This window comes from Atractosteus spatula, chromosome 9 (assembly GCF_055471065.1).
Source record: "Atractosteus spatula isolate fAtrSpa1 chromosome 9, fAtrSpa1.hap1, whole genome shotgun sequence".
Classification (NCBI taxonomy): Eukaryota; Metazoa; Chordata; class Actinopteri; order Semionotiformes; family Lepisosteidae; genus Atractosteus; species Atractosteus spatula.
This window is the reverse complement of record NC_142714.1, coordinates 28,723,909-28,746,787: the sequence shown is the minus strand read 5'-3', so window position 1 is coordinate 28,746,787 and position 22,879 is coordinate 28,723,909. Positions and strand designations below refer to the sequence as shown.

General features: G+C 43.1%; 1 protein-coding gene and 1 pseudogene across 1 annotated transcript in view; both read left to right on the top strand.

The window, feature by feature from the left end:
- Positions 1-22,879, top strand: part of LOC148828486 (uncharacterized) — a 150,513-nt gene that overhangs the window by 65,199 nt on the left and 62,435 nt on the right. The gene's annotated exons all lie outside the window — the stretch shown is intronic.
- Positions 1-22,879, top strand: part of LOC148828487 (uncharacterized) — a 75,812-nt pseudogene that overhangs the window by 52,131 nt on the left and 802 nt on the right.

Genomic DNA, 22,879 nt, shown 5'->3' with positions numbered 1-22,879 from the left:
ACACTTTGCCTTTCTGGTGATCCACCAAAGGTTCCTCTCTGAGTCGCATGCCCTTTTCTTTTTCTACCCGTTTGAGCTTGCCGTGTGACATCAAACACCTTTCAACCTCAGTGTCAATCAGTGTCTCACTGTGTAAGGCACCTCCCATGGCAGCCTTGAGGTAAAAGCTTCCTGCTTTTCCTCTGTGTTTTACTGCCTGCTCTGTGACTTCAGGGGTGGAGTCAGCACTCGCTTGGGAGTGGCTGACCTCATCCAGGCAGGAACCCTTCCGCTCAATCAGATAGACTGAGGGAGTGGGAGGGGGCGGGTCTCCGCCTCCTCCAGTGGAGAGTATCAGCTCATTCACGCTTCCGGCAGCCTTGGGGAGCGGTTGTCCCTGTCCTAATAAAGCTTGTTCAAGCCTGGCCAGGCGGGTGGCTACTGAATCCTTTTGTTCAGCCTTTTCTAGCCCTTTCCCTCCCCTGGTGTTCTCATGGCACTTAGGACGCTAGGTGCGGTCCTGTGTGCCTGCTTTGGAACGGGGCTTAGCCAGCTCAGGAGCCTGTGCTCCTTCGAGCAGGAGGGAATTAACCCTGCTGGCTCTGACGGCGAACACGGTCGCTTTAGCAGCTTTTTGCTCAGAGCGACTTTGGACATCATACTCCCAGGCTTTCTGCACGAATCTCTTAATATCAGTCATTTTCATGGTCTGTGCATCTGTATGCATTAAGATCATCTTTCTGACTGATGGGTGGAGATTCGCAATGAATAAACCCTTGAAATGTATGTTCTCTTCGCAACCCTCATCATTTCGCCCTGCAAAATAAGTTCGTCTAAGTCTCTCGTAATATTCGCGAGGGGACTCTGCTCTCTCGTGCTTAATGTTAAGAGCGGCGGCTATCGCGGCATTTGGGTCAATAAACGCACTGTATTCTTCGATAAGTGCATGACAAAGCTGTTCAAAGTCATTACAGACTTCTTTCATCTGCCTAGCCATCCACTCATGTACAGCTCTGCTGGTAGTTTTCCTGACCAGAAACACTTTCTCCTGTTCTGTGGCGTTTGGCAGGTACTGCAGGTTATACCTGAGGTCTTGAATATAACTCTCGATATTATTCTCTGACACTGCGGGGTCAAATCTCTCTATGTCCTTCGCTAGCTCTCTCAGAGAATGGAGATTTATTCTTCTAGCTTCTCCGCTGACGGAGATATGGAAGAGATCGTGGTCAGACTTGTCGCTGCTAGAGAGAGTGCTTAATAGCGACTCGAATTCAGACCTTTTAGCAACCATCGTTAAACTTAAAGAGTATTACTTTTAAGTACAAAATCACAGTTTTACCACAGAAAACCACAAGATCAAGTATGCAATCAACCCGGTAGATTGCAAAAGATCACAAAACAATCAAGCACTGCTTAAAGAGCAAGGGGAACTTTTTTCCTTTCGGCTTTCAGCACACTGTATTATCGTGTATGAAACCCGCGGCGTTTTATATGAATTATTCCGCTTGGTTGATTCATTTCAGTCTTGCCACGCCGGTCCAGGGACGCCATAAATGTAATGTTTCATAGCCATTCAGGGACGCCAAATATGTAATCATAGCCGGCCAAAATGTAAATGTAGTGGCTCTCTGAAGGCACCAGTTCTGTAGGGTTTGGGCATTTACTGAGACAATTACTAATTGTAGCAGTAAATCACAAAGTTGATTCTTTTGATGGCTTTAGAATCCAACCATGCGACATAACTCAAACAACGCACACACAAAGGTACTAATACACGAGGATACATTTATTAATACATAGAATATGCATGTAAACCTAACAGATCTTATCGTGAGGGTTATCAGAATACAAAAGGTATATATTCAATCAGTTACAAAGAGTTACACATATCAAGAGGACATACGTTCAGTATATCATTCATTAAGACCGTTTCGTAAAGTGAACTTGGTTACAACTTCTACATTAGATACTCAAAACAAGTACATAACTCTTAGGAATTAAATTGATATCAACTGGTTGGGATAACAATTGAATTCTCGAGCTGTAATGCATTGAAGTTGAATACTCATCCAATTTCTGGGGATTCAGATCTCCAGCGGGCACAAAGAAACAGTTGCAGGCTGTTGCTGTCCAATCCGCGCTCTCTGGCTCCGTGCCAGGCTGTGCTGTGCGGCTTGCGACGGTGCGCTGCTGATGCTCACTGTCCGGCTAGTTAGTGTTGGCTTTAACTAGCAAAGTTTGTGCACAGGAGAAAAGATGACTGTGGGTCCCAGCAAGTCAGGAAGAGGACCGGTTCGTTCCTGATGAAGCGCTAGTTCTGAATAGTGATTCAGCTGTCCACAGTTCCGACCTGTTCACGAGGCCTGCTGCTGGTGCTAACCTCGGGTGGATCCTCTGGTTATTCTCTGGCAACCTCCGCTCTAGACTCTTAGAACAAAGGAAAGTTCTGGCACTCAGACACACTGGCCGTTCCGTGGTTGTCCGGGCTGAGTCTCAGGATGGTCAGGAGGCGCGCTGCGAGAATGTCCTGCCCTTGGGAGCCTTCTGCTCCTGGGCTGTCCTGCCCTGGAATTCTCCTTTGAATTCCCTTTAGAAAAGTCCACAGAAGTCTCACTGAATCTCACTGAATCTCTCAGGCTCTCATTGAATCTGAATCTCCAGGCCTGTGTTGCCTGTTTTTACCTGGAGGAACTTCAGCTTGTTGATTGGCTGAAAGTTCCATGGGCATCAGAGTCCCACGTGGGTTACTCAGCCCTACCAGTCCCTGATTGGTTGATCAAGGTGAGATATGAGTCACTTACTCCTGACACTTAGTAATGCGGTCCAGATGTCCAACTGGCACTCCCTAGACAGATAGGCGCCAATGGATGACCATTGATCATGATAGCCAGACTTAGCTAAGTGCATCCCCCTTTGGGAGCTGTCCTAGGACCTTAAATCACCCTGCACTAATGGTCTCTCTGTGGCTGCACCACAGAGATGAACAGAGAAATGGGGCCTCATTTGGGAAGCTCAGAAACACTTAATTCTGCCTTATTATTAAGCCTCGGCGCTACATATCCCCCCTTTTTGAAGGCCACGAGGTCCCGAGGCATTGTTGCCTTCAAAACAAAACAGAGTTAAGTGATGTCCCTTGCAATTAGAACATTAATCTTAAATGTCTACATTACTCCTCGAGAATTCATACCGGAACCAGCATTGGATACAAACAGGATGAATAACATCTGGAGTATGTATAAACAAGGTAGGAGACATTATCTCAGTCTAGGAATTACACATCAGGAAGTTCACTGTCAATATCTGATACCTCTGTAGTAGATATTTGGGGAGAAGTCACTTCCTTTCTTTTGACATGCTACCTTTGACTCATTCATGCTACCCAGAGTACATCTTGATGTGAGAGTACATCATTCAGAGTACGCTGTCAGTCATGATCCAGCTACCCGGCAGCAGTGTTACAATAACACCAGTTCCTGTTCCCAGCCCCCCGATAAACCACAACACCTGTGTTGGGTATCTGCTAGGGTGGTTTGGAGGTTTGTTCCATTAAAGCAAACTCAACTACCTGTACCTCTTCAGGCTTACTGTTTCTTGGATTTCTATCCAATTCCTTAGTGTGGCATCTGAAGGCATCCACGACCTCAAGTTTGGTCTTATGTTGTCTGGTTCCAGACCATACAGTGTTAAGTTACCATGCTGTACTATGGCATCCTCAGGAACTTACAGGAAAACTATTTGGTTAGGTAGCTGCTTTGTGGTAGCTGTATCATGCCTGTCACAAGTCATAGTGACAGTTAAATGTGGTGTGCTGACCAGCCATTTACTTCCCACCTGCTCTTCATGGGGTTCATTAACCTCCCTCTGCCCATTAGTAGCTTTACACCCTTCATTGGTGAATCGTTTAGACACAGCCAATGGATAGCTTTAGTAGCCATACCCATCTCAAGATTTGGAACCGAATTCAATCTTGGATTGCCTTCTGGGTGAGCTATGAGCGATGGGGTTAATGTCACATACTCCTCTACTGAGAAGAGTGGAATCAAGTGGGTTGGGAATTGTGCCATGGTTAGACTGGCTACAGTGGCACTAAACTCCCTTAACAGGTCTTGTGTCAACATTCTGGCCTGTTGCACACAAGCATAAACCCACTGTATAACACCAACAATCATGTCCACTGGTTGGGGAATAAGGTTTACCTCTGTTGCATAGGAAGTTGCCTGTAGGATTTTCCCTAAGCTTTCCAACTTTTGCTGCTGTTGATACAGTCTGTCACTACCCTCTGGCATCTCTGACACCTGCCTTCTTGGGGCAGTCAGGGTGAGAGTGCCAGTAACAAACAAACCTACCAAAAAGAGCAAATGCACAACAGTGGTGGCAGCAATCAGTCCTCCCAAAAGTCTTTTAGGGTGGCTGATCCCAGTCATCTCCTTCTGAGTGACTGTTGTCTTTCTAAGCTGGCGCAGCGTGTACATGGTGTCTTTCTCAGTATGCCATGTGGCATCTTGGGCACCAACATCCTGGAAATCTGGGGAGATCTGACGCAGCGGCTGATGCTGCTCCTCCATTTCCAGGGCATCTGCTTTTTCGATTTGTTCATGCCTGTGCTCTAGGAAACCTGCAGGGGGCGGTGCAGCGGTGGAGCATGCCTGACCCTCGGCTGAGTGGTCATCTGGAGCACCTGAGTGATCTGGGATTGTTATCCCATTCTCACTGTTCAGGTCCACCCTGCACACCTCCTGATTGAGGAATCCCTCTATCGGCATGTTTACAATCGTTCGCTGGGGGTAGGTGTAGGACACCTGCTCGCTCCCCCCTTCCCTCGCTAGGGGTTCAGGGAGCTGCCCCAGCACTGAGATAGCTAGTTCACTGTCTTTGAACTCACTATCACTCACCAGGCCCATGTCAGTGCAGGCGGGGATTCTGACACCCCTCTTTGCGATGTCCTGCACTGGCAGGCGGGTGACTTGACCATCCAGCTCCAGTCTGGCTGAACCACTGTTGGTCAGACTCAGACTGACAGACTGAGCTGGTGGCTGTAAGAAAACCGGCTCGGCTTTCATTCCCTGTCCCTTCTGGGGGACTGGGTGTGTTGGAAACCCTGCTGTCGAGGCAGGAACAATCAGGTCGGTCTCACTCACTACCTGGTAGTTGTGAGAAATAATGTTACCTGACTGCAGGTTCCCTGGGTCACAGCAGAGGGAATCGGCATCTGGGATCAGGTGTGTCCACAGCGCAGTAGTCTCAGCGTCCAGCTGGACCTCCTGTCTAACCTGTGAATGTTGCACCAGGGGCACCTGGCGGTGGCCCTGTGACAGCTGCTCAAGCAGATCCTCACTAATAGAGGACCTCTCAGGGCTAAAGGTGAGGGCTACATCACCAACCTGCTCTCCTGCCATCTGGATCCCTTCCACCACTGCAGGGTGGTGGTCCTGACCCCTCTTGGGTGCCAGGGTGCACAGGGAAAGCTCCTTTTCATCGCCAGGTGGGGAGATCTGCTCCTCTTTAGGGATGTAAAAGGTGTGTGCTTTACCTGGTGGATCAGGCGGCTGCTCGGAGCACCGCTCCTGTGGCAGGGAGGCTGTTGTGACCTCAGCCGGGACACGACTTCCCTGTATATCCGGGGAACAAGGAAATATTTTTATTTCTTGTCCAGAGGGAACAGAAGGAATCTCCACATAGGCTTCTGTGTTCGGTGGGCACTGTGTGAGCACAGTCTGCCTCTTGGCCCCCCTTTCCTTCTGTACAGAAGGCTTAGGAGCCTTGACCTGTTTCCACACTTTGCCTTTCTGGTGATCCACCAAAGGTTCCTCTCTGAGTCGCATGCCCTTTTCTTTTTCTACCCGTTTGAGCTTGCCGTGTGACATCAAACACCTTTCAACCTCAGTGTCAATCAGTGTCTCACTGTGTAAGGCACCTCCCATGGCAGCCTTGAGGTAAAAGCTTCCTGCTTTTCCTCTGTGTTTTACTGCCTGCTCTGTGACTTCAGGGGTGGAGTCAGCACTCGCTTGGGAGTGGCTGACCTCATCCAGGCAGGAACCCTTCCGCTCAATCAGATAGACTGAGGGAGTGGGAGGGGGCGGGTCTCCGCCTCCTCCAGTGGAGAGTATCAGCTCATTCACGCTTCCGGCAGCCTTGGGGAGCGGTTGTCCCTGTCCTAATAAAGCTTGTTCAAGCCTGGCCAGGCGGGTGGCTACTGAATCCTTTTGTTCAGCCTTTTCTAGCCCTTTCCCTCCCCTGGTGTTCTCATGGCACTTAGGACGCTAGGTGCGGTCCTGTGTGCCTGCTTTGGAACGGGGCTTAGCCAGCTCAGGAGCCTGTGCTCCTTCGAGCAGGAGGGAATTAACCCTGCTGGCTCTGACGGCGAACACGGTCGCTTTAGCAGCTTTTTGCTCAGAGCGACTTTGGACATCATACTCCCAGGCTTTCTGCACGAATCTCTTAATATCAGTCATTTTCATGGTCTGTGCATCTGTATGCATTAAGATCATCTTTCTGACTGATGGGTGGAGATTCGCAATGAATAAACCCTTGAAATGTATGTTCTCTTCGCAACCCTCATCATTTCGCCCTGCAAAATAAGTTCGTCTAAGTCTCTCGTAATATTCGCGAGGGGACTCTGCTCTCTCGTGCTTAATGTTAAGAGCGGCGGCTATCGCGGCATTTGGGTCAATAAACGCACTGTATTCTTCGATAAGTGCATGACAAAGCTGTTCAAAGTCATTACAGACTTCTTTCATCTGCCTAGCCATCCACTCATGTACAGCTCTGCTGGTAGTTTTCCTGACCAGAAACACTTTCTCCTGTTCTGTGGCGTTTGGCAGGTACTGCAGGTTATACCTGAGGTCTTGAATATAACTCTCGATATTATTCTCTGACACTGCGGGGTCAAATCTCTCTATGTCCTTCGCTAGCTCTCTCAGAGAATGGAGATTTATTCTTCTAGCTTCTCCGCTGACGGAGATATGGAAGAGATCGTGGTCAGACTTGTCGCTGCTAGAGAGAGTGCTTAATAGCGACTCGAATTCAGACCTTTTAGCAACCATCGTTAAACTTAAAGAGTATTACTTTTAAGTACAAAATCACAGTTTTACCACAGAAAACCACAAGATCAAGTATGCAATCAACCCGGTAGATTGCAAAAGATCACAAAACAATCAAGCACTGCTTAAAGAGCAAGGGGAACTTTTTTCCTTTCGGCTTTCAGCACACTGTATTATCGTGTATGAAACCCGCGGCGTTTTATATGAATTATTCCGCTTGGTTGATTCATTTCAGTCTTGCCACGCCGGTCCAGGGACGCCATAAATGTAATGTTTCATAGCCATTCAGGGACGCCAAATATGTAATCATAGCCGGCCAAAATGTAAATGTAGTGGCTCTCTGAAGGCACCAGTTCTGTAGGGTTTGGGCATTTACTGAGACAATTACTAATTGTAGCAGTAAATCACAAAGTTGATTCTTTTGATGGCTTTAGAATCCAACCATGCGACATAACTCAAACAACGCACACACAAAGGTACTAATACACGAGGATACATTTATTAATACATAGAATATGCATGTAAACCTAACAGATCTTATCGTGAGGGTTATCAGAATACAAAAGGTATATATTCAATCAGTTACAAAGAGTTACACATATCAAGAGGACATACGTTCAGTATATCATTCATTAAGACCGTTTCGTAAAGTGAACTTGGTTACAACTTCTACATTAGATACTCAAAACAAGTACATAACTCTTAGGAATTAAATTGATATCAACTGGTTGGGATAACAATTGAATTCTCGAGCTGTAATGCATTGAAGTTGAATACTCATCCAATTTCTGGGGATTCAGATCTCCAGCGGGCACAAAGAAACAGTTGCAGGCTGTTGCTGTCCAATCCGCGCTCTCTGGCTCCGTGCCAGGCTGTGCTGTGCGGCTTGCGACGGTGCGCTGCTGATGCTCACTGTCCGGCTAGTTAGTGTTGGCTTTAACTAGCAAAGTTTGTGCACAGGAGAAAAGATGACTGTGGGTCCCAGCAAGTCAGGAAGAGGACCGGTTCGTTCCTGATGAAGCGCTAGTTCTGAATAGTGATTCAGCTGTCCACAGTTCCGACCTGTTCACGAGGCCTGCTGCTGGTGCTAACCTCGGGTGGATCCTCTGGTTATTCTCTGGCAACCTCCGCTCTAGACTCTTAGAACAAAGGAAAGTTCTGGCACTCAGACACACTGGCCGTTCCGTGGTTGTCCGGGCTGAGTCTCAGGATGGTCAGGAGGCGCGCTGCGAGAATGTCCTGCCCTTGGGAGCCTTCTGCTCCTGGGCTGTCCTGCCCTGGAATTCTCCTTTGAATTCCCTTTAGAAAAGTCCACAGAAGTCTCACTGAATCTCACTGAATCTCTCAGGCTCTCATTGAATCTGAATCTCCAGGCCTGTGTTGCCTGTTTTTACCTGGAGGAACTTCAGCTTGTTGATTGGCTGAAAGTTCCATGGGCATCAGAGTCCCACGTGGGTTACTCAGCCCTACCAGTCCCTGATTGGTTGATCAAGGTGAGATATGAGTCACTTACTCCTGACACTTAGTAATGCGGTCCAGATGTCCAACTGGCACTCCCTAGACAGATAGGCGCCAATGGATGACCATTGATCATGATAGCCAGACTTAGCTAAGTGCATCCCCCTTTGGGAGCTGTCCTAGGACCTTAAATCACCCTGCACTAATGGTCTCTCTGTGGCTGCACCACAGAGATGAACAGAGAAATGGGGCCTCATTTGGGAAGCTCAGAAACACTTAATTCTGCCTTATTATTAAGCCTCGCCGCTACACCCCAAATTACCAAAAATAGAAAACTATTGGAATTTTTATTAATTAGTTATAGACACCTTTAAATGTGTATGTTAAACGAATGTTTTATAACACGGCACAGACAAATCTTAACTAATACCAACCTTTTCTCACAGACCATCTGGTAATATGCTCCGCACTCCCTGGTTTAACGGGGACATCTGCATGAGTCTCCACAAGATTTTGAGGGAGTATTGAAAAGCACAAATGGGGTTTTTTAAATGTGTACCAACTCGTTCCCTCACTAGCGTCTGCAAATAGACACAACCGTGTGATGATGTAGAGAAAGTGACCGGGTATCTTTAAGACTCACATGGTCATAAAGCGTTATTCATAACATTGTCGTAATTACAACACGGCTACATGAGACAAGCACAGTAACATTGTAATTTTATCTCGCAATAAGCCAAATATACATACCTGGGAAATCTTGGAAATAGTCAACATCTATCAAGTCGTGTAGTGTTAGGTCTGAAAAAACGGCGTCTTCAGACTGCTGGATTTGATCGTTGCTGCGGTCCATTCTTCTCCAATTTTCTGACAAGTTAGTCGATCCCCCCACCCTGATAAGCATCCGCTTCTAAGAAACACATGTTTTTGTAAGATAAACATTTCTCTACACTACCATATCCTTTAATCTTAGGCACCATGGGGTGCGACCGTGTTGGGATGTAGAAATTATATTAAAAGAAACATTTTTACAAAATGTTTTAGAAAAGACCGTTATAATGGTAAAATATATATGATTTTAAGTCATACATCTGTGTCTGCCTAAATTTCATAGCTGTTAAAACGCAGTGAAAATATGCACTGGTGCCTGTGATTGATTTAGCAACAGACCTCTGTAGTGTTTCATAGCCGTTCAGGGACGCCAAATATGTAATGTAGTGGCTCTCTGAAGGCACCAGTTCTGTAGGGTTTGGGCATTTACTGAGACAATTATTAATTGTAGCAGTAAATCACAAAGTTGATTCTTTTGATGGCTTTAGAATCCAACCATGCGACATAACTCAAACAACGCACACACACAGGTACTAATACACGAGGATACATTTATTAATACATAGAATATGCATGTAAACCTAACAGATCTTATCGAGAGGGTTATCAGAATACAAAAGATATATATTCAATCAGTTACGAAGAGTTACATATATCAAGAGGACATACGTTCAGTATATCATTCATTAAGACCGTTTCATAAATGAACTTGGTTATAACTTCTACATTAGATACTCAAAACAAGTACATAACTCTTAGGAATTAAATTGATATCAACTGGTTGGGATAACAATTGAATTCTCGAGCTGTAATGCATTGAAGTTGAATACTCATCCAATTTCTGGGGATTCAGATCTCCTGCGGGCACAAAGAAACAGTTGCAGGCTGTTGCTGTCCAATCCGCGCTCTCTGGCAGTGTGCCAGGCTGTGCTGTGCGGCTTGCGACGGTGCGCTGCTGATGCTCACTGACCGGCTAGTTAGTGTTGGCTTTAACTAAGTTTGCGCACAGGAGAAAAGATGACTGTGGATCCCAGCAAGTCAGGAAGAGGACCGGTTCGTTCCTGATGAAGAGCTAGTTCTGAATAGTGATTCAGCTGTCCACAGTTCTGACCTGTTCACGAGGCCTGCTGCTGGTTACTCTCTGGCAACCTCCACTCTAGACTCTTAGAACAAAGGAAAGTTCTGGCACTCGGACACACTGGCCGTTCCGTGGTTGTCCGGGCTGAGTCTCAGGATGGTCAGGAGGCGCGCTGCGAGAATGTCCTGCCCTTGGGAGCCTTCTGCTCCTGGGCCGTCCTGCCCTGGAATTCTCCTTTGAATTCCCTTTAGAACAGTCCACAGAATCCTCTCCAGAATCTTACTGAATCTCCCGAATCTGAATCTCCAGGCCTGTGTTGCCTGTTTTTACCTGGAGGAACTTCAGCTCATTGATTGGCTGAAAGTTCCATGGGCATCAGAGTCCCACGTGGGTTACTCGGCCCTACCAGTCCCTGATTGGTTGATCACGGTGAGATATGAGTCACTTAGTCCTGACACTTAGTAATGCAGTCCAGATGTCCATCCGGCACTCCCTAGACAGATAGGCGCCAATGGATGACCATTGATCATGATAGCCAGACTTAGCTAAGTGCATCCCCCTTTGGGAGCTGTCCTAGGAAACCTTAAATCACCCTGCACTAATGGTCTCTCTGTGGCTGCACCACAGAGATGAACAGAGAAATGGGGCCTCATTTGGGAAGCTCAGAAACACTTAATTCTGCCTTATTATTAAGCCTCGCCGCTACACCTCTATGAATATTATTAAGAAAAATATTTTTTTATTAACGGTATCGCTATAAGAAAATGTATCTTTTCTTTATAGCGGCGTGTTCACAAACCTTCCTTGACGTTTTGAGGGTTTTATTTTTCCACAATGCAGAGTTAAGAACATTTACATTTTGCGTAAAATACATGTAGTGATGATAAATTAGAAAACTTTACATTAATATAAACCTAAAATGTTTATACAAAACAGCATTTAAAACAAGAGAAAAACTGTAACTACTAAATCCGTCTGTTTATTGTCACTGTTAATTGTACCTGCTTAAAATTTAAAACTTTTATGAACTTTCGCTATGAGATCAATTTTAGCGGCCCCTCTGCTGACTATCCACACCCCTCCCCCTGACTCCGGGTCATGTGTCATTAAAAATAAGCTAAATGTGTCTTATTAAATTATTTTTAAAACTTTAAGACCAGTCCGTTAAAATATTGTAACGCATACGGCCACCAGTGAGTGTGTAAGAGCTGGCTTACCAGAGCGGTGACGTCACCGCCCTTCCCTGTGATAGCAGAGGCTGCAGCCGCTGGACTGGAGGGAGATCTCTCTTTAGCTCAATAGGCTGGGTCCCTGTTGAGTGACGCCGGAGGCCCAGGTTCGAGTCCCCGACGGTGTCGGGGGCCGACCAGATGCGGCGGCGGCGAGGGCGCCCATGTGAACCCCGAAGCGTTACAATATAAAGAACAACAACACATCGTTTGTGTTGTGTGTTAGTACTTTTAAAGTTTAAAGACTTTTATGTTCACGGTGCGTGGAAATTCATTTCAAGCCTTTGAAAAGCTGTCGAAAATGTGTCATTAAAAATAAGCTGATAAGTGATTACTTTGCGCTCTCGATAAAACACGTGTGGTTTTGGGGGCGTGGGGATATGGTGGGTCGTTCTAAAACATCACAACGAATTGAAAAATGTTTTGAGTTATGTGGGCGCGGTTACGATGTTGGCGTTATTCTTAAATGCGCCGACTTGTCGGTGTTGAAGCATTCACTTGAGCTGTCAGACTCCCCCGATATTGACAGCAATGAAGATGGCTTCTTTGAGTGGCAAAACATCGGATTCCTCTGCTCTGCAATGTGAAGAGGTAGGCTGCTAAAATATTTTTTCTGATCGTGGAATTGTTGTTTCAATCTGCGCTTAGTGTATGTCATTATCAACACTTGGTCTTCTTTTTAGCAAAAGCCAACCCCACGCTCTGCGGCGTGTGACAGTGGCTGGCATGTGAGCTTGGACGGGGAATCTGGTGCTGGTGAACTGTCAACACCTGATGATGAAGGTTCGCTACAAATGGTAAATATTAAACCGATTCTGGCGCGGAGGAAACAAAAAACCCTAACTCAAAAGAGGCGTTAAATGATAAATATTTTAGGTAAAAAGCATGCCTATTTATTTTGTCAAGCCTTCCTTTTCTTTTTTCCTTTAATAGAATAACGAAGAGGTCGACACATCAATCTTCAAAGTGCCATCGAGCTTGAATGTTTCATGTCTATGCTTGTGTGTTCGTCAAAGTATTAATAATGATGATGCTCAACCAAGTTTAGCTAACGATGTCCCTAATGCGTGCAATGTTATGGCCTAGATTGTAAAGACGGTAGTTTGTTGCATCTTCAACCGCTGTTTAAAGGGGGTTCTGGTTGATGAACGCCCGGCCTGTTTGATTGACCACCCCGGTCAACGGGGTCACACATGTCTGGCTGTTGGCTACACAGATGGGTTTGAAGATGTGACGTTTGCCGCGTTAGAAATTTATAAGTCTCTCAGTTTAGTCCGAATTTTTTCGGCCAGGGGCCTGTGTGCATACACAATTACAAATGATACTGAGCGGTGTATAAAACACCTGCTGAGAAACATAATTGACGACCACACGCCACACGAGCATCCTTACTTGACCAGGTAGATGAAAAAATAGTAGACATGACTTTTCATGCATTGTAAAAGAAACATTCTACATATTTTTACAGACGCGAAAAAAGATCTGTGTAAAACCAGGGCTGTGAAATACACGCCATGTGAATAGCGGTTTCACTCTGTTTTACAGACACGGGTGTGCCATCGTCCGAAGAAGTGTGCTTTACACACTTCTTTCTGCAAAGCTTGATGAAAATCAATGAGTCGAATGCTAAGGTCCTTAAATTTGTTAAAGAGATAGATGTGTATGTCAAGAACATGAGTGAAATTACAGCCCTTCTGTTGTTTTCAGATCAGAAACGGAAGCCTGGCGGATTCAGCGGTGTGTATTCCAAAATACAATGTGTTTTGCATAGAACCTGTGGTAACACCATCCCTCTGGTTACTCAGGCAAATTTTTTTGCTCTGTTAGACCAGGTTGCTCGGTGCAGTTCTCATGGTTTTAGACATGGGGAGTGGAAGGGCATTATGAACGCTTTTTCAGATGCAGCAAAGTTTCTGAGCAATGTTGGGGTGATAGTTACCTGTACCGAACTAATTTTCCGCACCAACATTTAATTGGTGATTGCAAACAGGAGTCTGTAACGTGTGTGAAAAGTTCAAAAGTGTGTGTTGTGATGTTTCTGTGTTTGAAAACCTACTAATGAAATAAAGTGGTTCACATTTCACATGCTATTTGTCCTGCGAGTTCTTTCCGTGAGACTTTACACAGTCAGTGTGTGTGTATGAGTGCTTACATGCCCTTGATGGTTTTTTGAGACACGATGTCCGAGTCAACCACTCTTACACCCGTCCACGGCAGGTGCCGCTAGTGTGTGTGCTTACATGCCCCTTGATCGTTTTTTGAGACGCGCTGTCAGGGTCAACCACTCTGAAACCCGGCCCTCACCAGACTCCCCACGCCGCCGTAACTCCCCGATTCCCTAGGGTTATAATAGAGCACGCTCAACCCCCAACAGACATGATCGCCTTCCAACCCTAATACACGCTTTCTTACACTTATTTATAAATCAAGGGATGCGGTGGCAGGGGCTTTTGGACCCTGAGGCTTAGGACCGCTCGGTGGGGGATGGCGGGACATCCGACCCTTAACTACACACCATTGGCTTGGGAGGGGGTGGGACATCCGACCATAACAATGCACCATTGGATGAAAAGGGAGCGGGTCATCCGCCCCACCGTGGACACCCATTGGCTGAAAAAGGGGGCATGGCACCTGTCAAAAAAGTTTGATGAAAGGTGTCGCTTTGTACTACTTCTGCTTCCCTGTTGAGTGACACTGCGGGCCCAAGTTCGATTCCTCAGCTGGTAGGGCGTGAGCTGAAAGTGCTACATTATTAATACTATAATAATAACATATAATATTATATAATATATATAATAACAGGTAATAGGTTTATTCCATGCTGAAAAAAGAAGAGAGAAAACACAACGTTTTGGCTGTGAAGCCTTCTTCTGGTGTGAGGGTCTTCAGCTCAAGATGAAACGCTTGGAGTTCTTAATGTAGGGCGTTCTGAACGAGTTAAACTTTGATGCAGGACAAATGTATTTCCAACAAGTTTAACTGTAGTGGCAGTTTGAAATGATTTGTTGTTATTAATAAATCACTTAGCTTCGAACATGTTGTGATATTTAGAAATATAAAAAATGTCAATAATTGTGCCCATAATATTTGCTCAAATAGTTTTTCAAATTTTTGTTAAAAGAAAACTAATGGCTTATCTGGGTTCAAACCCCCAACCTCCAACATGCAAGGCACACACCTAAGCTATTACGCCACACAGGTAATCACGGGGGGAGTGAGTTAAGCTGATGCAGACATTTCCAAAGAAAGTGTACTACTGTGATGATTTGAGCTGTATGATCATTATTATATCGTTATTAATTTCTTCAGATGCGCGATTCCATATTATATTCCCTATTAATCAAGTTCTAAAAAGTATGTGTTTTTTTACTGTGATAGCAAGCGTAAGTATTCACAGAAAAGGTTAAAACATCATAACTTTTTACGAAGTATAAAAACTTAATGTAGTCAGAAGGAGCACGTAAAAAACTTTTCCAAAATAACCACAGTATGTGACCGAATTAATAACTTTGATGCTTAAAATGTTAAGGAAGAAAGTTGAATCTCTGGGAAAGCTGAATCTCCATGAGCAATCTCCGGGAAACCATTATAGGCATTGTGAATCGGAGATTATCAAAACTCACTTTGTATGATTGGAAACTAATACGTGATCGGATCAATGAAATTCTTTGAAGAAAGAGGCGCTCTTTTCCTCTGGTTTAACAGTCTGTGCAGCAACAAAACAATACATTTAAAAAAGAGAGTGTGATGTTGTTTTTTGTCAATGAAAAAATTGTATTTTTATGTCGCAACAATTAAACTGATGTAGATGGTTACAAAGAAAGTGTACCACGGTAATACTTTGAGCTTACAGCCTGTCCAAGGTCATTCATTATTAATACTATTAGTAATATCTTCCGTAAAGACTTTGATGCAAAAAATACGTATGCATAATTAAAATATTTATGATGAAGGTGGAAGGTTGTGTACTTCTGTCCAACTAAGCAGTCTTGCTTTTATAAAATATACCGACTTTGTAATGTTGAATGATTAACATGCTGTAATACACAGTTTAAAATTATTTAAAGTCTAAAGAGTACAACTTAAATTCTCTATTGGAAAAAGATTCTCTCTCAGCAGTGACCAGGATTCGAAACCACGCATTTTCTGGCAACAGTTCAAATGCTGTACATGAGACGTTAAGCTTTATTAGCTCCACCTGGTGGTTTTACAGGGTGATAATACTGGATACTATTATCATAACACGCGGTATGATGCGTTGTGATGTGCCAAGCCTACCGTGTTTTGATGCAGTGTACTTGGCACATTTTGAATGGCTGGATCTGTACTTCTAGATTTTGTTAATCATTGCTTAAGCAGATATCAGACACTCTCAGTTCTGGTCAGGCTGCCCGAAGCTAGCTCTGCCCTCCATATTCCAGGTGCGCAGCCAGCTCACACTTAAGTTGCGATGAGTAATTTTCCATTATTCTAGCAGGATAGGTTGTAAATGATGTTAGTAAATTATTTACACAGTAAAAGCAAACTAGTGAAATAAGGGAAATAATTGTTTGATCTTCCTGGTAGGAACATATTTGTCTAGATGATGTAGGATGTTACCACTGTATACTCATTTAGATCAGTGAATGAATCTTTGAATATACACCAATCAGTCATTTCAAAGCAGTCTGAGAGTTCTTGCTCAACAGCATCTGACCAGTGCTTATAACTTCTCAAAAGGAACCCCTTTCTCTCATGCAAACTCAACAATTTAGATTTTTTTATTTCGAACCTCTGACTATGCCTCAGAGACTAATTCATAGTATAATCAAAACTAAATACTCATTGGGCACACAATGATCTGACTTGGAGTAAGCTACAGTAGTTGGTGTAAACCACAGTAGGGTTAATAACTTCTGTTTTAAAAGAATTCAGATTTGTTTTAAGATTTGTATCTGCTGTAATTGTTAATATAATGGCAAATAATTGTATTTCTACCATTTATCGTCATGAAATACATGTATATTGTACCAGTGATTACTCAACGGTTGTCTTTGCCCTTTCACATTGTTATGATGTTAGTGCCTATACAATATATTAAATATGCATTTTTATTTGTTCGTAAAATAATTTGTCCTACATTATTGTTAAGTCACACTGATCAACTATATGCTGCAATGAGGAAAAATTTATATACAGCACTTTTCCCTCCCAACCAGGATTATTTAAGTTTTTAAAGCATTTTGTTACAACTTGCAGTGGGGGGGGGGGGGTAAATGTAACTGAGTGTAATGTAGTTTATGTACTTTTGAAAGATTGGCCACATGAATTGAATACGAGAACAAAGACAATTCCCAACATGCCATACCGCATGAAGTCACATCCACAGATATATTGAAACAGTAGCATACACATCAATGAACAGCAGTGTGATCTTATTCTGTATAAATATACTGTAATGCAATATGATACCATTTAGTTTTAAAACTACTACAGTACAGTGTTGTAACAGAAAGAATAAGGTTCTGGATCCTGAGATAAAGTTAAACAGATGAGTTTACTGCATGCAAGGAACAATAAAGCCGAAGTCTTGTTTCCCGCAAGAAACAACAAAACCGAAGTATTGTTCGATGTGCCAGTACAAACTTTTAGGTTATATAGTCCTTCCTTGCTGCTTCAGACGTCATTCGGTGTTATGGTAAGGGGGGGGGCATGGTATTTGGCCAGTTAAGAGACCCTGGCCAAATGGTCAGTTTAAGATTACACCCCCAGGGGGTTCCTAGCTCGCATCTGGAATCCTTATCAGTTAACCCCCTTTCCTGCCATAAACCCCTGTTGCTTAGAAGTCTAATTTTCAGGCAGAACTGACTTAAGTTAACCCTTTTTACATCTTGTGTCTTACTTCATTCCCCCCTTATAAAATATGGCATACATCAGGACTGCCTATTTTTTACACATACAATGTCAGGGCAGATCTTTCCTTTTTAGATTTACAGGCATGCCTTACCATGACATTGTGCGTTCCACGGTTACAACAAGATGTGATTGATGCTTTTGTACAAGTGATAGTTACAATTATACATATAAAACAATCCTAATCCTACAAATACATAAAGTCCTACCCCAGGACCCAAACGCAGACCTCAGCCATGTGGAGATCTATCGTCAGGATCTTGGAATAACAATATTGACCCAACTCTGATTATCATTTTTTGGCTGATAGATATGCCAACACCCGGAATGTATTGATACCATATCCCCCGTAATGCTCCTCAGGCCTAACAAGCATACTGTTGGTCTTAGGAAGCATCAGACACAGAAACGGTAACAACATCCTTCTTTCTGTTCACTCAGTCTCTGGTGCTGTGGGTCGGTGAAAGTGCGATGCGCGGATCCAGCGATCTCATCCTGTCACTCAGATGGCACAGTCAGTAGTTTGTGGCACTTGATATGGTCCCTCCCAGCAGGATTGCAACGTCTGGCAGGGTATCTCTTCTTCACCTACACCCACTCGCCATGTATCCGGTGGTGTCTCCCCTCTACTGGAGGTCCCCAAGCGTCCAGCACCTGTTCACGAGCCCTGTGCACCGCTTCAGTTAACAAACCTACAATACTGTAATAGAGAGTTTAGTAAATTCAACAGTCTATTAGCCAAACTTGGCCTCCAGGGAGTTTCTTTGGCTGCCTGTGATGACCTCAAATGGGCTCAGTCTCACAGTTCCATTTGCTCCAGCCCGCAAACTGCACAGGACCGCAGGTAGGGCATCTACCCATGGTGTTCCTTCGGTTGATATTTCCTTTGTTGGTCTTTTAGACTGTGGGTGATGGGGGCAATGTAACTTCCACCTCACCCCTAGTGAGGCGATTACAGCCTGTCACACCTTCCCAGTGTAGTATGCCCCTAGATCAGTATCCCAGGGGTAGGGCAGTCCACACCACGGGATCATCTTTGTCATACACTTGGGTATGTGCCAGCCCACACCCCATCATCATACAACCCCACATTCTTTACACATTTTTTCTAACCACTATTAAACAAGCATTTGTGATTTTAATCAAAATGGAGGTAATGGGGTTAGACCATTAGACATGCAATACACTTCCTTGTGATCATCTTAGAATCTTTGTGTAAGTTGTAATTTTTTAAAACTTTTTAATTAAACATTTGAAACACTTTAATTTTGTAAACTTAACACACATTCCGTACAGAAATGCGTTCTCTCTCTCATCTTGATTAAAATCGCAAATGCGCGTTTCATAAAATAGTTTTATTTATTCACAATCTGACAATGCAAGACAGAACTCACATTCACTGCGCTCAACAACCTTACAGATCAGCAAATCAAGGAAGAAAACAATTATCTGCTGTCTGCCGCTGTGGCTAGGAGAGAAAATCATGCCCGGCTTTTCAATGGAATTGCATAAACTTGCTAATGCGTCTATCACATTTCTTGATGCATTGCGTTTAACAGTGATTAACAGTCTGTCCAGAAACAAAACACCCAGTTAAAGAAGAGTGTGTGGCGTTACATTTTGTCAATGAAAAATGCTGAAACGCTTTGAGTTTGCAATGTAGGGATGTATATATTTATGTCTTTATTTAGTGGTTACATTAGTGACAAAGGCTAAACTTTCAGCTTTAGTAATGTGTACGCCGTATGGCCGACATCACATAGATGTTTGTAATGACAATATAGTGTCGATAATATTTATCCTCTGCAATAATATCAGTAGCAGTTTAAAATTATTCGATGTTATTAATATCTGTTTATCTGTACCATTTGTCGGGACAGACAACTTACTGTTAACTCTACTTCATACATGCACACCTCCACACCTGCATGTCAAGATCATGGTTCATCATTCGTGAATGAGTCAAATTAAAAATAAAATGTGTTTACAACCTTGCTTTGATATGTGAAGCCTTTCTTTCAGATACCTGGCTATTTCTTCAGATACCTGGATATGTACATTGAGATGTACAGTGAAAGCTAAGTAACAGTTTCAATATGCCCAAAAAACAGTATGTCTTGCATAAATGTTAACTTTCAGAACCAATGTGAAACTGAAATAAAAACCCAAAAATTACTGGAAGCACCCCCCATCCCAGTGTATTGCCTGTCTAATGGTGCAGTATTCTAAAAATTATAAAATATTACAGAAAAGATTCACAAACCAACACAAGGTTGTGAAAGGTCAGAGGGCCTGTCTAGAGTGTGAAACACAGTTGCAGCACTGTGGGTGTTGTGCTTAAAAAGCTATTGAGTCATGAAGAAGACCCCATTCTCCCAGTGTATCGCATGTCTAATTGTACCATATTGAAAAAAAAATAATAAAAAAACTAAGAGGTTTCACAGCCCAAAACAAGGCTTGGAAAGGTCAGAGGACCTGCTTCGTGTGTAAAACACTTGCAGCATTGTGGATGCTGTGGTTTAAATGCTATTAGCTTGTGAACAGCATACTCCTATCCCAGTGCATAGTGCCACATTAAATAAAAGCACGAGAAAAAGAGATTCACAACGCAAAGCTGTGTCAGTCTTCTGTGTAAAAAATCGGTTTGAACATCATGGGTGCTGTTTTTAATAAGCTGCTGAGTAAAGAATAGGAATTGTAAAATTCCATCTAAATATTCAATACTAAGCAGATTAAAACGTGCACAGTAAAAAGATTAAATGATTAAATCTTTCCATTACCAACCAATGCACCACGAGTGCCCCTGTCGGTCATTTTGACCAGCCAATCACGTACCGCACTACGGCGCGGTGGCGCATGCGTAGTTGTCCACGGTTAGGGTTTGTACCGTGAACTTTGAATGGCTGCAAATTCATGCCAGAGCCAACAACAAGCTGTAATAATGGACTAGTTTTATGCATTCAGCTATATGAGAACCAAACCAAAAGTAATGCTCTGATCGTGCTTTGAACTGTCTGGGTGCAGCTCGCTACATTGCAGTGCTCATTACCACTACAGGACCAATAGAAGTTTTTTTTTAAAAAGAAACAAATGTCAAAATGTTTCCAAAACATCCACTTGTGATACTTTAGCTGCTTAGTTACATGATTCCATATTAATATAGCTATCAAGTGATGTTAAATCACTACAACATCTATCTTTTTACAATAACAGCAAGTGGTGTTCTTACTGCTGTACTGCACGTATTCTTGGAAAAGGATAAAACGTTATAACTTTTTATGAAGTACAGAAAATAAGCTTAATAATGTTAGAACAAGCACATTAAAGCCAGAACCCATGTAAATTACCAAGTTAAAGACTTTGATACATATAATATTTATGCATAATAAAAATATTTAGGAAGGTTGTGTACTTTTGTCCAACTGAGCAAACTTGCTTTTATAAAATATACCAACTTTTTAATGTTTTATGACTAATATTCTGTAGCACACAGTTTAAAAGTCTAAACAGTATACAACTTAAATTCTTAATTGGATAAAGAATGTCCCTCGGCAGTGATTGGGATTCGAAACCGGGTGTTTTCTGGCGACGGCTCAAATGCTGTTTATGAGAGGTTAAGCTTTATTAGCTCCACCTGGTGGTGATTCCGGATACTATTATCATTATCATCATCATTATCCTCGGTATTATGCGGTATGATGTGATATGACGCATTGTGATGCGACGCCCACAGCGTTGTACCGCAGAGTACCTCGTTTGTTTTGAATGGCTGCATCTGTATCTGATTTCTTGTACAGCGAATCAGTCTCTCCTGTCTCTCCAGTTTTGTGGATGCATTTTTACAACAGGGGGATAGATTCCCATTTATTTTCTTGTTTAATGTTATAAAGTGCCTTAAGAAAGTCTTCAGACCCCTCCACTTGATACTTTTTTACAATCAATCGACACACAATACCCCATAATGACAAAGTGAAAATATGTTTTTAGGAATTTTTGTGAATTTATTAAAAAACTGAAATCTCTCATTTACATAAGTATTCAGGCCTTTTACTATGACACTCCAAATTGAGCTCAGATGCATCCTATTTCTTTTGATCATATTTTAGATATCTCCAGAACTTTCAAAATTTGTGCTTTTTGTTGTATGACACTCTGAAAATAAAAACAAATTATATTTGTTTGTTCCATTTTTATTTACACACAGTAACCCACATGAGACAAGTGAAAATAAAATAAAACATTCTGAAAATTAATATTACAGTACAACAGTAAAATACCTTATTTGGTTAAGTGAACAACCCCTTTACAATTGCATTAATACATTTGCTCAGGAATAACCAATCACCTAACAGATCACATAACAAAATAATTGGCTCCCGCCTGTGATCAATTGTGGTGATTTTGATTAGTTCACAATAAAAGCAGCTGTTTCTAGAGGATTCCACTGCTTGGAAGTGCATTTCAAAGCAAAGATTCCACTATGGGTGGAAAGGTGCTTTCAAAAGAACTTCTAAATAAAATTGTGGAAAGGCACAAGTGAGGAGATGGGTATAAAAAGATTTCAAAGGCTTTAAGTATCCCATGGAGCACAGTCAAGACCATCATTAAGAAGTGGAAGGCGTATGGCACAACTCTGACCTTGCCTAGATCAGGCTGTCCCTCCAAACTGGATGAATGAGCAAGAAGGAGACTGATCAGAGAGGCTACCAAGAGGCTGATAGCAACTTTGAATGAGCTACAGGCTTTTATGGCAAAGACTGGTCATTGTGTGCATGTGAAAAGAATATCAGAAGCACTCCACAAATCTGGCCTGAATGGGAGGGTGGCAAGTAAAAGTCCTTTAAAAAAGCCACAATTTCTCATTTATGTTTTGCTAAAAAGCACCTTAAAGATGCTGTGGTCAAATGAGACCAAAATCAAACTTTTTGGCAAAAACCCAACGCATTTTACCATCCAAAGAGCACTTTTCCTCCAGTAAAGTATGGTTTTGGCAGCATCCTATCGTAGGGGTGTTTCTCTTCAGCCTGGACTGGGGTACTTGTCAGGATATAAGGGAAGATGGATGGTGCAAAATACAGGCAAATTCTTGATGAAAACCTGCAGCCCACAGCCAGGAAGTTGAAAATGGGATGATGGTTCACCTTTCAACATGACAATGACCCAAAGCACACTGCCAAAGCAACCGTAAAGTGGTTGAAAGACAGGAAGGTGAATGTCCTTGAGTGGCCTAGTCAGCGCCCCAACCTAAATCCCAATGAAAATATTTGTAATGAAGAAGGCAGTCCATCAACATTCACTATGCAGTTTGGCAGAGCTTGAACAATCCTGTAAGGAGGAATGGGCAAATATCCCTCCCTCTAGGTGTGAAAAGT